The sequence below is a fragment of the Mauremys reevesii genome, linkage group 4 (assembly GCF_016161935.1).
Source record: "Mauremys reevesii isolate NIE-2019 linkage group 4, ASM1616193v1, whole genome shotgun sequence".
NCBI classification, from domain to species: Eukaryota; Metazoa; Chordata; order Testudines; family Geoemydidae; genus Mauremys; species Mauremys reevesii.
The window spans coordinates 97,483,261-97,496,646 of record NC_052626.1 but is presented as its reverse complement, the minus strand read 5'-3'; the positions used below and the strand labels follow the sequence as shown (position 1 = coordinate 97,496,646).

General features: G+C 41.3%; 1 protein-coding gene across 6 annotated transcripts in view; it reads right to left on the bottom strand.

Annotated features, from left to right (window-relative positions):
• Positions 1-13,386, bottom strand: part of IRAG1 (inositol 1,4,5-triphosphate receptor associated 1) — a 196,312-nt gene that overhangs the window by 149,161 nt on the left and 33,765 nt on the right. For 2 of the 6 annotated variants that reach the window (XM_039538989.1, XM_039538991.1), the window contains one exon: positions 5,571-5,635. The exons of the other annotated variants lie outside the window; for them this stretch is intronic. The gene's annotated coding sequence lies outside the window, so the exon portion shown is untranslated. The remainder of the gene's footprint in view (positions 1-5,570; positions 5,636-13,386) is intronic. 6 annotated transcript variants of the gene reach the window in all.

The window sequence follows — 13,386 nt, the reverse complement described above, 5'->3', positions numbered from 1 at the left end:
TTAGGAGACAAAGTAAAATTCCCCTTATCCACCCTGAAAAAAAATCCTTGGCAATATGACCTGGAGAAAATGCCTTCTCAATCCCAATTTGGCAATCAAGTTAAGCCTTGTGTATATAAGCAAGAATTACCTTAATGAAGCATCTAATTCCAATTATAACGCAAGGTACTACTGGATGACCAAATAATAATCCACTTTTTTCTTGAATCCAGGTATAATTAAGTCTGCAAGGACCTCCAGGGTCAATGAAGAACATCAAATAGAAGGAGGAAAAAATACCAAATTACAAAGTGACTTGGTCACAAATCTATTAAAAATCTTGCTGCCAAAAGAAAATAAAACACACATAACTCTGAATCATTTAGAATTCACACACCCACACACACACCACACAACGTACATATTAAACATTAATATAAAATTTTATGCAGTGGGACTTTTTGAAGGCAGGAATATAACTGGATTAAATTATAGTTTACTCACTTGTATTCGGGATTGAAGGAAGCATGTGACATGATAGACAATGATCAGTAGGAAAGTTTAGTCTATAACAAAAGTTACAATTCCTATACTTGCCTATTAGTCTGCCAAAAGTCTGCCCTCAAATGTACACATCAGTCTTATCAACCAGAAGGCAAAAGGAACCATTTGGTCACCTGTGATCAGAACGCAACTATAAAACTCTTCAAGCAATATATCAAGAAGCAGCCCATTCAAATACCTATTTTATGCTGAAGGATTCAAGGATTTCCAATTCATGTCAGAGGTTTTTCAGTTCTTTTCAAAAGATGAAAAGGGCATGAGAATGCTTCAACATGAGACTAGAGAGAAGCTACAACTACTCTCTATAAATACAAAAAAGATTCACTTCCAATCAGAGTGTCATATGAACAGGAGGATTTTGCTGATAGCAAGGAAGGTACCATTTGAAAAAAAAAATACAAAAAAACTGTCTCTCTCACATGAAACTTGCAGAGTTTTTTCTCTCAGTCAAAAAGTGAGTTAATAGGCAATGGTGCTTTACTTGCATCTGAACAACACATTTTGCAAAAAATCCACAAACACAAAAACTTTGACAAAAAGTAGTTACTGTATATTAGGTCAGATTTTCAACCTCAACCCCGCCTCTATTTTTATTGTTTCAACTTTGCACCCGCAAATATTAAGTTCTGAATTTTTGTGCCTACCACTATTTGCTGGCACATACTGGAAGTGTTAATTGTGACTCCATAGTTAAAAACTGTGTTCTAAAATAGGAAATAAATTCCTGTTTTTCCTCTATATGTAGTTGATCTTTCTGTGAAAATTTTCACATAGTACTAGTTTTCATGTCCTTTAAATTTTCTATATATTTTTTGTTTGTTTTTGGATTTTTGTGTAATACATTAATAGGAAGTGCTTGAAACTAGAATTTGGGTTTCTAACATTTTATTACTGATAGGTATCTTTAAAACAAGATTGTCTATCTATTCAGATTGGTAGAGGTGACTCGAATGGATCTAGTGCAATAAGTAGTTTTTTTTAAAAAGAAATATTTATGATAACGCTTTTTTTTGCTGTTCTTAACTGAAAAAATATTAGTCAAACTGGCTGCAGTGAGAGCATCACAGACAGGTTTGTAAAGTTTGGTTGTGGAATCAGTTTTATAGAGGCGTATCGACCCTATATACTCATCCTTAAGTGTCTTCCCTGGTTAATGGTTGTCAATCCTCCCCTTTTAATTTGTCTAGGGGTATGAGACAGGGTTGCCAGTTATCCCTGCTGTTGTTTGCTTTGGCAATAGAGCCATTTCCAATAAATGTGATAAATAGCCCCTTGAAAAAGGGCATCAAAACGTTTTTTGGATTAGAACATAAAATAGCTTTGTCTGCTGACATATCTTGTTACATTTGCAGGAGCCAGAAGCCTCGTTAAAAATTATGGAACGATTGACTTTGGAATTTGGGCAGGTATCAGGCTTCAAAATAAACTATATAACAGATCTGAAGTTTTAGGAATTAATATTCCTGAAAGGGTCAAAACAAACTATCATCAGCTACATAAATTTAAATTGGCAAAGGAATATTTAAACTATTTAGGAATATATATTGTGTAGAAACATACAAATCTTTTTAAAGGCAAATTACCCTCCAGTGTAGAATAAAAGACTTGGAGGAATGGAACAAAGAAGACATTTTTTGGCTAGCTAGGGTAGCCTTGGTAAGGGATAGCTCAGTGGTTTGAGCATTGGTAAAGATGATGCCCTCCCAAAGTTATTATTGTTTCAGTGCATCCCTGTTGATAACCTTGACACGATGACAATCAAAAACACGACAGGATGTGCTATTAATATGGAAACCTAAAAGATAAAGGTGAGTTCTAAAGTTCTGTATAAGCCAATACCATCTCCAATTGCTCCCACTGGGAATGAAGGCAAAATGTCCTCAGGGATGATGGAGGCCTCCAGTGCTGTCAAGAGGCAGAGAAACACAATGTAAGGAGCAGGTAAAAATGGAGGGGGGCAGAAACAGACAGGGAAAATTGTGTGTGCATGAGGTCGTTGAGGGCAGGATGGGGAAGTGTGTGTGCATACACATGTAGGGGCATAAGGACAGCAGGGAGAGGAGTTTGTGTAGGGGAATGGAGGAGGGAGATAAGGGGGCAGCAGAATAGAGGCAAGAGGAACAGAGACAGGAGACAAAGTGAGGGGGAAAGACAGGAGGATATAAAATCAGGAGATGGGTCAGGGAAATAGAAAGGGAAGGGGGCAGGAAGGATTCAGGGTTTGCAGACAGGGGTATTGGAGGAGGATGGAAAAAGAGATCATGGCACCTCCCCATCTCAAGGCTTAGGGGAAGGTAAGGAGTCCCCTCCAAAACAGCCAGCAGTGAGGATCACATTTTTTGTTTGGGCATTTAAGCTTCAATTTTGAAGCTCAAATGATCACATACAAGTTAACATTGGAGAACTTCCCCTAAAAGGCTCAAAAATCAGAAGGCAGGTGGAAAAAAGAGTGATTTGGTTTTTGTTTGAAGTCTCATGATTTGTAGGTGTCTGCGTTACGTTTGAGTACTTGTATGGGGCACTGCTGCTTCTAATACTTCTACTTGCCTCACTACAATCTCCACCTCTCTTTTCCCCCCCATGTCCCAGCCTCTAAAAACTGCAGGAAGCACCTCCACTGGCAGGCGGGTAATCGTCTCTGACACGTGGGCCTGTGAGCTTTGTTATTGGGCCAGCTTCTGGGTCTGACAAACCACAGAGAGTTAATTGGCCCAAAAGTGCCATTCCAAGTCTGTGGATGAAGAGAGAAGCTGGGATAGTGTGGATTTCCATATGGTTGTGACATGCAATACTCACGTATAAACAAACCAAAACTTTGTTGTGATAGAGGTTGTAACATGACATACCTGACCCCAAACTAAAAGAGGATGGAAAAAAAGTCAAGCTATCTAATAGTATATACCCTCTATTTCTAGAGGTGCACACCTAATCCACTACCACAACTATTGTATGCCACACTCCACAACCGTAATCCTACCTGCTAGAAACGCCAACCTTTCATCACTCTGCTGAGCCGCACCAGACTGCTGCTCTTAAAAATATATCGTATCATATTGTCAAGGGTACCTAGAGTATATGGCACCCTTTTTTTTTTTAGCATTTCTATAATCTAAATATCACCAAGTACCTTTCCTGATTGTTAATATTAATTTATAAGGCTTCCTTTTGCTCTTCACTGTGCCTCTACTATCTCTCTGGGATGGATTAACTGAACTGTAGGGACATATGCATTTTAGCATACTACTTGGAAGATCCAGCAAGGTTTGATGTCTTTATCGGGACTAAACTATTAGCTGGCTTTCCAACATATTAAATCCTGTCTGTGCAGTCAGTGTACCAAATCCTGAGGTCCATACTCACTTTCCACTTGACTTTCTTGGTTTGCCCCAGTCTTTATAAATATGCTTAGGAAATCTGCTACAGGTAACTACCCGTAATAATGATACACATCAAAATCCCAAACCTTCTAATATTAAACTGTGAAGTATTCACTAACAGAAAAATGAACCCCTTTTCCCAGAAACACTGTGAAGAGTTATGTTTACATTCTGTGCACTTCACTAAAGTTTACAACACACAAGCCTATGCAGGGTACACCCTAACTACAAAATAAGCTCTGGAATGTAATCACATACTTAAAGGACACAGTATAAACAAGTCTGTTCTGAATCTGTCTTGAGAAATTTTAATTTTACACAGAACCTCCTGGTAGTGACAGATGTTATTCTTAGCCAATTCATGGAAGCCTGGGGACCACTCTTCTGTTCATTAACAGAAAGTTACTCTTCTGAGAAAAGAGATATGCTATTACAAAATAATGTTAAGTAGAAGTTGTTCCAGAGTAAAAGCCCATCAATGTTTTTTTTTAAAAACCAAGACATTACTTCTTTTAAATGTATGACCTTAAAGAAGCATGTAGTCATGGAAGGTTTGCCTGAGTAAGGAGTTTAAAATTGATTGCCTGATTAAGTTTGTTCATTTTGGTATGCTGAAATACTGAAATAAATTGATGGAGGATTAATGACCTTAAAAAAAAATTCCGGAATTAAGTAAATTTGAAGATTGGGAGAGAAGGGGAGGGTTGACAGGAAACCAAACTACTGAGTTAGAAACAAAACAAGGAACCCCCTAAAGCAGGGATCAGCAACCTATGGCATGTGGCCCGTCAGGGAAAGCCCACAAGTTTGGCCGATCGCAGCTCCCACTGGCCACAGTTCACCATTCCAGGCCAATGGGGGCTTTCCCTGGTGGGCCGCGTGCCAAAGGTTGCCGATCCCTGCCCTAAACCAAACTTGCCAAAATGCAAGTTAACTCAGAGCATGTTGAGGATACATTTTATTTTCTCTTGTGCTCCATCAAACTAAATGAGATTAAACAACAAAAACTTATGTTCCAATGCATGAATAGAGTCACTTGCATCTAACAAAAGCAAGGGAAATCAGAGTTTAATTTGACAAGCTGACCTGTAGAGTCCTGCGCAGATACAAAATTTGTATCTGCATTCCATCTGCAAAAATGATCTGAGTGCAGATATCTGCAGATATCCACAGATTTGCAGGGCTCTACTGACTTGTAATTTGTGATGTATTTTCCATACTCCATTGGATTTCCTTCCAAGCCCTAAAAAGTGTGTTATCTTATCTATCATGAGTGCTACAGCACTGGAACCTTAAAATCCCACCTGTCTTGCAGGAAGGAGTCTGTTTTTGCAGGAATTCAGTTTTATTCAATAGAATTTACCAGGCAGAGTAAGAAATCCTTCACAGGACATGTGAAATCTTAAGGCTCTAAGACTGTATAATTCCTGCAAGACAAAATAGTTTGAGGATGAAGTTTCAGTATGGAGCCTGAATTTCCTTGCTCATATGGGTTCCTCAGAGGGTCCCCAAATATTCTGTAAAATGTTGGGATTTAATAAAAGAGTATGTTCATTCTATTATTTGAATGTGTTGATTTAGATTTAACATCAGCTAAGCAGAAATCCAGCAATTTAGGGAAAATAAGTTTTCATGCTTTCAACCTCTTACCTTGCGGGGCTTTCCTTCTTTCCTGTCATCTAAGAGGAATTCTTCATGTGCAGAGTAATTTTTTTCTGTTCACATAAAGAAAAAGATAATGCTATATTTCAAATATAGTAGAAACTATGATTATCAAACAGTATATTTGATCCAGAACTACATGAGAAATGCTAGAACAAGGAAAGAGTGTCATCCATATATATTGCACAGCCAAGTGTATAGCATCTGCATTGCCTTTACATAGCTCAGGCAATAATAACCTGGCAACCACATTTCATCAGAAGAAATCCAGGCAATTAAAATGATCAGACCTAGCAACAGTTTCTTTTTGTCTTCCTACTCAACGGGCCAAATTTAATCAGAGAAATGATGTTCAAGGAACTGCTGCATACAATTAAGTAATAAAGTTGTCTGGTTCTATGCTAACTAAATCATCCCTCATTTGGAGCTCTTTATTTTTCTTTACAACTATCCCTTTCATGATAGCTTTTTAATGAGAACTTTAGAGCTGACCCTACTGTTTGGGATATGCAACATTGTTTTACCTATGAACCACTCAACACATGAGGGTGGATTTCATTAATATTTTACCAATAATCCTGTTACGTTGTGTATTTTGATGAAGAAAGGGTGAAAGGCTTTAAATCACTGTGGAAGTAAATCCCTTGATGCATTAGTGTCCTTTATCATGGCCGCTTTCTCAAAAATATTTTACTAAATTCCTAATGTCATTAGTCAAAAAATTTGGCTTCTGCACCTCAACACCCATGCAGACTAATCCTGATTTAGGAGGTATACATTTTCTTAGAACAAGCTATGGAACATCAATTCAGTAGTTGGTTCTACTTTCCTCCAGTTAGCATATGAGGTATAGTACAGGACTGCAAGTGTTGATGTCAAGGGCATTCAACTGAATGCTTAGTCCTCTGAAATATGCAAATTTGGGAGGGGAGGGGCAGTAACCCAGCAGCTAAAGATGACAAATGCAAAAAGGTTGATCCTGGTCAATTTACCCGTAATCAAAATAAGAAGGTGCCATGAATTAATAGAGGAAAAATATTTAAAACTAGAAAAGGAATCCTATGTTTTACTAGTTCGGTACATGAAGCCAACCTAGTGGATGCAAGAGGGATTTAATCCAGCCTTCTGCATCCAAATCTTAAAAATTCATTTCTCAGAAGCAGATGACAGCCTTTTACCTCATTGAGCTGAGTAGTAAGTAGCTCAATGTCAAGGAAAAGGCTGAACAGCTCTCTACGGCAGCAGAAAATGGGTCTAGAGACTGGCAAAGTTTGATGGTGAATAGAGGATAGTTTTGTAAATTCAAGCAGAATTAATGTAATGGTCAAAAATTTCCTTTGGAATGGAGGATAAAGTTACATATTTCTTTGGAGCAGAGCTCTTGCTACCTTTCCACATCACAAAAGACACTGACCACATCAGAATTAATGCAGTTCAGAGGGAGATTTGAGGAGAGGCTAGGACTGGTGGCTCTGCTACCTCAAAGATCCACTGACCATTGCCCATGTGAAAGGGTGTGAGAGAGAGTGTGGGTGCCCACGTGCACACACATATTAGCTGTTGCAGCCATTGAAGTGCTGAGTAGCAGCCTTAGAACACCTCAGCTGTGAGGCCCTACAGAGAGAAAACCTTATCCTGATCTCTGGGATCCCTGTAGCTCAGCTGATTAGCCTATGTGCTGGGGACGAATTTTCCTTTGAAATGAAATCTAGGCTAGTAGCTTATTTGACACTGGAGAAGTTTATTTACACAGGAGAACATTCACGGAACATAAACAAATGAGACAGGTACACATTAAGTACTAGGATGTTGAAATTGTTCAAAACTTTATGGTAAGGCTAACAAGTTATTCCTAGCTGGGTCTCTCTCAATTTATCACTTTAGTATCTTAACAGCAGGGTAAACGAAACAACTTTCACAGGTATCTACACCAGCTCACACATTTCCCAGCAATATTCACTGCAATGACATGCAAGATACGTCTAGAAAAATAAAGACTTGGCAGCATTATTCAAACTTAAGGCAAAGGTGGACAAATGAAATTAAACAGCAAACTACCAGGAGCGGCTGGTCACTAGGGCTGCTGGGGTTTAGCCTAACCCATAAAGTTTAAATATTAGACACTCTATTAGCTACAGAGGGCATATAGTACTAGAGGCTGCAGTACTCCTGGCTGCTACTTGGGATTCTGGTGGAAGTGACATTCAGTGCACCTAGCATCAGCTAGAAAGCAAATATAAGTCCCTCCTGCCATGAGATTCAGATATAGGGAGTGGAGGTGTAGATCAGAGATTACAGGCTTGCAAAGAGCTAATTCAGGTTAGCCTTGCCGATGCAGTGTACAGGACTCCTTGCACAAGCTTTCTGCTGCTTGCAGCCACATTCCTGCCATGCTGCTTTTGTTCCTGCTACTCCAGCAACAGGTGGGAGAAGAGAGGAGGGGAAGCTGACATTGCTAGATGGGTAGGAGGAAGGGATTTCTGACCTATGGTTCTGAACATGGGAGGTTGGGGTGCTGGGCTGCAGGGGAAGTGTCCTGAGCCTAGAGAAAAATGTTTTCTGAGCCCAAGGATTTGGGGTTTGAGCCTGTGGAGTAACTGAATTAGAACAAGAAAGGTTTTGAGTTAGTGGGAAGGATTCAGTGTATGGGCAGGTTTTGGGGTGTGAGGTTGTTAGGTAAGAAGAGAAGGTTCTCATCTTGGTTCTCAAATGAGAGGGACTGGCTGGAGGAAGCTGAGGAGAACTGGGGTGGGCTCTGAGCTGGCAGCAAGATCAACAGTGATGAGTGTGGGTGTTTGAGGGAGAGAAGAGTTAGTGGGGGTGTAAGTGGATAATGTCTGAATGAAGGTGTGAGCTTGGGTGAACTAGCGCTGTGAGTGAGCATGGGTGTATATTGGGGGATGAGCAGAAGACAGTAGGAGTACATTCAAGGGTGACAGTGAGCCAGTACGGCGTACCGGTAAGAATCTGCACCGGCCCGTATGCAGCCCACATTAAAGTGCTGCCATGGCAGCACTTTAATGTCCCTGCCCCTTCTGGCGGCCCTGCAGGTAGGGTCCACACCAGCAGGGCTGCCGATGGGGGGGTGGTGGAGAAGGGGCAGCAATTTTAAAGTACTGCTGCAGCAAAGGACCCTGCAGCGCTTTAACATCCCTGCCCCTTTTGCGCCCCCTCGGCCACCGATGAGGGGGCAGCAAAGGGAGCAGCTGCCCCGGGGGCAGTGATTTAAAAGGGCCCGGGGCTCCGGAAGGGCTGACTGGGGGATGCTGACCCCCCAGCCCCACCCCTTCTGCCCGAGGCCCTGCCCCTTCAGAGGCCGGAGCCGGCAAGTGTCTGGAGTTACTTTCACCCCGAGTATATTAGAGAGGTGGCATGGAGACAGGAGAAGAAAATGCCATGGAGAAAAGAGTAAAGTGGTCACATAAGGATAAACACTGTTACCCCTCCCCTTTGCTGTGATGTATCCCAGCTTTTCATTCTGAAAGGGAAAGGGGAGTGGAAGAGGAATGAGTGGGGTCTCTTTTCTTCCCACTTTGGTACCAACCTCTCTCCCCTTTTACCCATCAGTCTCACTCCTCACCACCATTAGGTTCCTAGTTTTTCTATTTTGAAAGTTTGGTCACCATACAGGTGGAGAATGGAGGGGAGAGAGACAACTAAAATGTATGTGATTCACTCTACCTACAAAAGAAAGGACCATAAATGGGGGGAGGGGAAATCTAAGGGCTCTCGTAGTGCTGCAGCACAGAAAGCACTTTGAGCACTTGAGAAGTCCTACAGGGAAGTATTAGACTTCCATGTGCGGAGCAGATTGTGTTATACCTGAATAAAGGGATTGCTGTAAGGATTATAAACTATCTTCTGTTGGCACTGTCCAGTGGATGGGAAAACAGAGGGGCCCATGACCATACCCTGTCTTATCCAGATGTGTCCTCTTTAGACTAGCAAGTGCAGCTGGAAATACTAGCTGTCTCCTGTCCTTCTAAATCACAGAACATTCAAACTATGGCTGTCCCTTGCATAGGTGCACTGGAAGAAAGAGGCTCCTTGAACAGTCTCCCACTCTTAATATACCTGGGCAGGACCAGCTCTAATTTTGCTTTAAGCATATTAAGGCTTTGTCTTTTTCAGATCTATTGAAATTATTCTTACCATGCATTTCATTATAAAAATCCGGGTGTGCTGGGAGTTGCTGAGCTATTGCAAAACAATCAGATACTACTTCTTTGCATGGAAAACAAGCAGCAGCACTTACATGGCAATGACTGAAACCATTATTACCCATTAGATCTGTGGACTGAACAAATTCAGTTTCAAGCATCTATACATACCAACAAATATATGGTAGCTCAATTGAGAAGGTTCACGTTTAAGGAACAAGGGCAACAGAAAACACACACAACTATATGATCTTGCCAGGGACTAGCGTGTAATTAAAGGTATGTAATTCTGAACTGAAGAACATATTGACATCTGCTGTCCTATGCCTGAACACACACAGGATGATGATATGCAACGCAAGTGTCATTCAGTATGTAGGCAGGGAACTTTTTACTGTGTTTGTGCAGCAACTAGCACAACAGAGCCCCAATCTCGATTGGAGCCGTCAATAGGATACTACACTTTGGGACACATTTGTACACCCCAGGTTGCCTTTATGACTACCGAGCCTTTTAAAACTGGGAGCTATAGTTGTAGGTCACAGGCTTGCTCCTAATCAAAAAGTCCCTCATAAGGCTTCATGTCTTTTAGGTTGATAGGAGATACCCAGGATCAGGAAAAGAGAGAGTCAGTATTCAGTACACAGAAAGGGAAAGAAATATCTTCACAGCTGCAGAGAATGAGAAAGGTTCCTGTTCTTAAATGCTTTGTACCATTTTGATCTTGTGCATCTTTTGTTGCCTAATAAGTCTGCCTGGAACTAAACTTCAGCGCGTGAGCTTTATTTGGACTGCTCAAGATGGTGCATCTGCTTATGTTTTGTAGGATTTTTGGGTACTATCACAATGTAAAAAAATATTTACTGCTGCTACTACTACTACAAAAAGTTCAGGTGAAACTTTTTGAACGTTTAAAAATTATAAAACAAAGAACACCCAGACATGCTAGCATGGATGTACTGGACAGTTCAAGTGTTTAATGCAATTGTGCTCCATAATAATACAAAAAAGTTAAACATTCACCTTTTTGAAAATTCTATAGATATCTACAATACCAGCTTCTCCAGCCAGCTGCATCAGATAATGACAAACAAAACACTTGGCAATGCTCTAAGAAGCAGCTGTAGTATAGGCTATGATGCCCCATAAACACAGTCATCTCTCGCTGGCTTACCAAAATTAGACTTAAAGAGGATTCCTGATACTGAAGAAATCAGGCTGTTCTTCTAACCATTTTGTGGTTATAAGTTGCTAAAAGCTAAAATGTTGACTTGCTACAATATTTGCATATGCAAATTAAATCTGAAATTCACAAGTTAGCCTGTTTCCTTATGCTGTGCTGTATTGAATGCCACAGAGAAAATTTGATTTGAAGAGTCAAAAGACATCTCATGCTCTAGGACAGGGGTGCTCAACCTTTTTATTTCTGATGCCTCCCCCACAATATGCTATAAAAATTCCATGGCCCACCTGTGCTACAGCTATTTTTCTGCATATCCAGTAGATTAAAAGCCAGGGCTGGCATTAGGAGGTAGCAAGCAGGGCTGCCCAGGGCCCCTGCGAAGGCAACTTGTGTGGGCTTTGGCTTCAGCCCCAGGTGGTGGAGCCTGGGCTTTGGCTTTCTGCCCTGGGCCTCGGTGAGTTTAACATTGGCCCTGCTCTCTGGGTATTTTGACTGATCTCCTGAAACCTACTCATGGCCCTCCCGTGGGCCCCAGGCATCTGGTTGAGAGGGGCTGCTCTAGGATAGAGATCACAACCTCCTTCTCTCTTCCTCTTCCACTTGCAGGAGCTGCATTTCTCAGTTTGCCCGACATGCTCTTAATGCATGGACGCTCAGATGCTAGTGTCATCCCCCAGTTTCACAGTGGCTTCCTTATTTGACTCAGCCTCCCAACCACCTCTTGGTAATTGCTTCTTCAAACTCAAATTTAGATACATCTTCTATGAGAATATTATCCAGCATTGCCAACTTGCATAGTTTTATTACAAGTTTCATGGTGTTTTTCTTAAATCTCCTGGAGACTAGTTGGGAGAATCTCAGCTTTCACTGAAAAACAAACCAACCAACCAAAAAACAAACAAACTTATAATCTTCATGACTGCAAAGCTTAAGAATATGATCAGTGTATCTCCTGAAGGCTCATAAACTGGAAGACATAAAATGAATCCAAAATTATTTAAAAAAAAAACTCATGATTTTTCAGACCTGCTTCATGATTTTTGGAACCTTGAGGTTGGCAATACTGTATACATCCTTTATTGATTTGGCCTTCCCTTCCATTCTACGTGCCTCAGCCTCACACCACCTCCATCATCTCTTCACCACTGAGCAAAGGGCCATCATAAGGCCATTACATCAATGAAGTCTCCCTAAGTAGTGCATAGCCCCTCTCCAAGGGGTGAATTTCTCCTTAACCAAAGAGAACCTTTAGCCACAGTTCTGCCATCTCTAGATATGGCAGCATATAGCATACAGACGCTGCACACCCAGCAAGCATGGGTATAAAAAACCAGTATAGACAAGTAGCTTAGGTGAGTAGAGTGCCCCACACACCAGAATCGTGGGATATGAACACTGCATTGCTCTGTACACATCCAAACAGTGCCTCTCAAATCTACACTACTATTTTTAGCAGTGTAAGCTCTAAAGCACTACCCTGTCCCACTGCCTCCCTGCTGCTGAAGCCTTTCCTCACTATATCCCCACTGCTGGAGCTTTTCACTGCCATATGTAACTACACACCGTGGTGGGTATGGACACAGCCTGCCTTTCACTGTGGCACTAGAAGTACCCTACGCCCACCATCCCAAGCGTAGACAAGGTCTCTGACATCACCAATTCACCGCATTATGAGGAACCTTAGTATTCAGCAGTTTTTAAAAACTGCTTCTCACCTCAAACATTTTTCACTGAAGGAATTTCAAGAAAAATTTCCTTTTGGGAGAACCCAAGTTATTATTTTCTTCTTCCTGGCTGGCCAGATAGAGGCTGTTATTCATAGGCCTTCCACTCCAGCTGCCAGAAAGACTGAGAACTGGACATGCTCACCCTTTCTGCCTGCTGGAGCTGGGGGTAGTGAGATAGGGAGGGAGATCAAGGCTCTCTGTCTCTCCCACTGCTAGAGGTAAGGGGGAGACCAGAGGCTGAGTTCCCTGGCCTCTCTGGCCCCAGAAATGGGGGGGACGGGGGAAGGAGAGAGAAAGAGAGGCTGAGAACCAGGGCGTTTGTCAATTTCACTTTCTAGGGCAGAAAGTGAAATTGCTGAGTCTTCTAGGCAGGCAGTCCTGGGAGTTGTCACTTCAAGTTTTCCAGGAAAAAAAAATTTGCATACAAGGAGATTTTTTGGTTGGAAAAGTCATTCTGATAAAAAAAAAATTCCTGAGAAGCCCTATTTCACCATAAGAGATGTGAAAGTCTACTAAAATGCACTGAACCGATGTAGGATTTTCATTTCTTGCAAAGCAGTTTCACAATAGTCAACTCATTCTTGGCAGAATGTAATAGGCATATTCACTGTGAAAGAAGCTACACACAGAGAAGCTACATTATATAAATTGGGAGACACTGAAGAGAAAAGTAGAGGATGAGACATATAGAACAAAGTTTGGAATTTTTTAAACTCAGCTGCTCTCTGCTGCTT